Raw genomic sequence first — 3,522 nt, 5'->3', positions numbered from 1 at the left:
TATCCTTCTATCTATCTATCTATCTATCTATCTATCTATCTATCTCTATCTATCATCTACACACACGGCACACACCAGGTTACCCGAACCGGATGTTTGCTGGTTTCGTGGCTGCCTTTGCTCCCCGGCAGTCATCTTCCCGCCCCGATGGATGCCTTCCTGGTTCATCCTGGTTCATTGCTTTGCTTCTAGACATCCATCCCTGCCCTTCCTGCAACCCAGCCCCACTGCTTCATGTCGCTGAACGCCATGAGCAGTCCTGAAGGCTCTGTCTGTGTCCCGAGTCCCTCCATTCATGCACACACGTCACAGAGCCCTTACCTGCGGCCAGGGGATTTGCAGAGTGGGGAGCAGGCAAGGCGGTGGGCCAGCCCGGCCCTCCCTCTGGGTTGAGCGCAGAGCCACGGTGAGAATGTCACCCTCTGATCTCATCGACGCAGCCCAGGCTGCGTCACCGGTGGGGAAAAAGGCAAAGAAAATGGGCAAAACATTGACGCGTGTCTGCACAGCTAAATGTCTCTTCATGTCTGGAAGGCAAAACATAGGTCAGCGTCACCCCAGATGCAGGCCGGTTCTCCCGCAGTCCAATCAGAGCGCTTATGTGGGCCGCTTGAGATAATCGTGTCAGAATGTATGAGAAGGGGTGACAATGACGAGACGGCCTCAGTTCCGGGAGGTTGTTTTAAGCGGAAGGAACCAGGGAGTCTCGCCCCGTCGGCTACCAGTCAGAGGCTCTGTCAGCTACCAGGAGTGGAAGAACACCGAGGAAATGCAGGAATCGGGGATTTGGGTGCTGGGCACCTACCTGTCTAAACTGAAATTTTATAAAGTAAAAATTTTTCTTTAAATTGTACAGTATTCTTGATTTTTTTAAAAAAGCAAACCAACTAACACATCCATGCCTTTGCGGGCACACGATTCGATCCTTCATCTTTAAGGCCGAAACCCAAATCATACTGTGTCCATCAGCGGACGGATGGATGAGCAGGGCGAGGTGTTTACGTACAGTGGAGTCTGATTCGGCCTCAGAAAGGAATGGCAGATTCTGGCACACGCTGCCACACGGATGAACCCTGAGGACGGAAGAAGCCAGTCCGCTTAAAAGCTGTTAAGCTGACAAATTTCGTCGTGCCTGTTTTACCGCCCCGTGAGATGCGGAAGTGATTTTTGTCGCGTCGGCTGGGACATTTGAGTGACTTGCTTATCTCTTTGGTCCAACAGAAACCCCAACGGCTTCTTCATCATTTGGTCCTTCTCTTGCTGACTCTGTCAGCATCTCCCCCTCCTGCCCCGATGACGACGACAAGACCCTGTGAACGCGAGAGAGGTCGCTTAAGGGAACCGTCCCTTCTCTTCTCGTTCAGAGACAAATGGGCTCGCGTCGGCACCGACTGTAAATTTATGTTTCTCTGAATGCCACAGTGCTATGCGTTCATCTCTCAGTGTCCTTCCTTAGTGTCTCTGTTCCACCAGCCTGAATGGCTTCGGGAAGCTCCGTGTCTCAACTTCTCCTGCCCAGAGGGGTGGGCGTTGGGAGCAGCCTGTGGCCTCACAGTCCCAGTGCAGCGGTGGCAAGATGAAGGTGGAGGCCCCTCCCGCACCAGGCAGTGTGTGCGGACCCTCCCCTGAGGCCCTAGGCCCTGAAGTCCTGCTGCCTGGAAAGATCTAGAAGCCTCTTGGGCAGCGGAGGGGCCCCAGGCCCACTCGCTCAGGCCCGCGGAGTCGGAGGACTCGATTCCACGTTCTTCTGCAGTCGGCCAGCATTTCCCACGGGATTTCGTCTGTCCTCCCTCGACTCTTAATCCCAGGCCTCCCAGCCCTCGCGTGTCCAGTCCCCAGCAGCCAGGGCGGCCTGTCCTCAGCAGCCAGAGCCCGGAGCTGGGCCCGCCCGCTGGGGTGGCCGGTGTGGGCTGGGGTGTGTGTGGGGGTGGGGACTGAGCTGGCTGCAGACTTTGGGGCAGGAGGAAGTGGTTCCCATGGGTACTGGGTCTGGGAGTCTAATAAGAAGCACTGAGCCTGTCCCAACAAGCCGGTACGTGGAGCAGCGTTCCCATCAGGGAAGTGTGTCGGCCGGTGGATGAGGCTGAGGGCAGTAGCCGGTCAGGACCTGCTGCCAGAGGGATGAGGTCCAGGGTAGTTACTGCTCAGAGGGCCCGGTGGGGTGCAGGCATCAGACCAGCGCATAAAGCAGGACTAGGGCTGAGGGAAGGCCGCAGCTGCAGTCATGATGACGGCGTGGTGGTCAGGGGCAAAGGGCCAGCTCCGGGAGGCACGCAGCGGGTGTCGACCGGATGGGCCGGTGGGTGGATGGATAGGTAGGTGCACAGGTGGATGGACAGGTAGGTCGGTGATCTACCCATGGATGGATAGGTTGATGATCTAGAAAAGCAGGCAAAGATCAGGTCATGAAGGCCTTATGAGGGTTTGAGCAAGTGTGGAAAGCCACTGCGAGTTTAAGCAGGAGGGTGACAAGTGGATCTGCGCGTGTGAAAGATCCCCGTGGGTCCACACGGGTGCACGCGGTGACAGGCTGGTGGCGGCACACGGCCGGAAGCCAGAGCCTCGCCGGAAGCGGTGCCCTGGAGTTGGGCGTGTGAAAGCAGATGGACAGAGTGAGAGTGAGCTCGTCTGCACGTTTTCAGAAAGCACACCCCAGGAAAGTGACGTGGTGTGATGTTTGGGGTCGGGGGGAGCACCAGGACGACCCTTGGCTGGAACGCAGCTGGGGGAGAGGCAGCACCTGCCATCAGGGCCAGGACTGGGGTGAGAGGTGGATTATAGAGACTGTCGCGGCGTCTGCAGTGCTTGGTGGCTTCCGGCGGTCTGCAAGCCTTCCCCCCGCCCACCCCGTCTCCCTGCGCCCCCAGAGCTCAGCTCAGCGCCGGTGCCTGCTGCTGTTTGAAGCTGTGAATATGGGCCCGCGGTGAATATGGAGCTGGGATTAGACAATCTCTAAAGCCCGCCCCTCTGAGCCGTGCCACTCCTGGGACACGTATGCGGGGCAGAGCTGGGTGATTCAAGAAGCTGGCAGGTCAGCGGGTCACCGTGGAGAAGTGTCTGGAGTGGACTGGCTGTGGGGGACGAAGGCCATGTCTGACCTTTTGCCCCAAGCCTGGGCACTGTGCCAGGCAGACATCCAGCTCCTCAGCCCCGGGCGCTGTGCCTCTGTCTCGGCTCCTGTCCTGTTTGAGGACACCTGTTTCTCATGGCAGACGTCACAGACACTGATGCCGGCCGCACCGCGAAGGAAGCTGAGTGTGTGTCCCCCTCCTCCACAGGAGCAGGCAGTAAACCAAAGACTCACTCTTACGACACATCCTCGGGGACACAGGTCACGTGTCCCCAGGACGGTCCTGGAGGCCGATGATGAGAATGAGGTGTTTGGCCCGAGAGCAGACTTTCTTTTTCTCGAAACTCCAAAGGGTGTGGGCCAGGAGCGTCTCGTTTTCCTGTCGTGACACATTTCCTTCCGCGAGTTCCGTCAGCCGTCAGCACCCTCCTCACCTGCGGCTCGAGGTGGGG

The 3,522-nt window shown here is 58.1% G+C and overlaps 1 protein-coding gene and 2 long non-coding RNA genes across 3 annotated transcripts in view; 1 reads left to right on the top strand and 2 right to left on the bottom strand.

Annotated features, from left to right (window-relative positions):
* LOC120581254 (uncharacterized) overlaps positions 1 to 315 on the bottom strand; it is a 2,961-nt gene extending 2,646 nt beyond the window's left edge. The window contains exon 1 of the long non-coding RNA XR_005647209.1: positions 76 to 315. This is a non-coding gene — a long non-coding RNA (uncharacterized LOC120581254). The remainder of the gene's footprint in view (positions 1 to 75) is intronic.
* LOC120581251 (uncharacterized) overlaps positions 1 to 3,106 on the bottom strand; it is a 12,454-nt gene extending 9,348 nt beyond the window's left edge. Inside the window, exon 1 of the long non-coding RNA XR_005647206.1 lies at positions 322 to 3,106. This is a non-coding gene — a long non-coding RNA (uncharacterized LOC120581251). The remainder of the gene's footprint in view (positions 1 to 321) is intronic.
* Positions 1 to 3,522, top strand: part of PTPRE (protein tyrosine phosphatase receptor type E) — a 128,994-nt gene that overhangs the window by 24,704 nt on the left and 100,768 nt on the right. The window lies entirely within an intron of this gene.

Source organism: Pteropus medius, unplaced genomic scaffold, assembly GCF_902729225.1.
Source record: "Pteropus medius unplaced genomic scaffold, Ma_sr-lr_union100, whole genome shotgun sequence".
NCBI classification, from domain to species: Eukaryota; Metazoa; Chordata; class Mammalia; order Chiroptera; family Pteropodidae; genus Pteropus; species Pteropus medius.
This window is presented reverse-complemented; position numbering and strand designations above follow the sequence as displayed.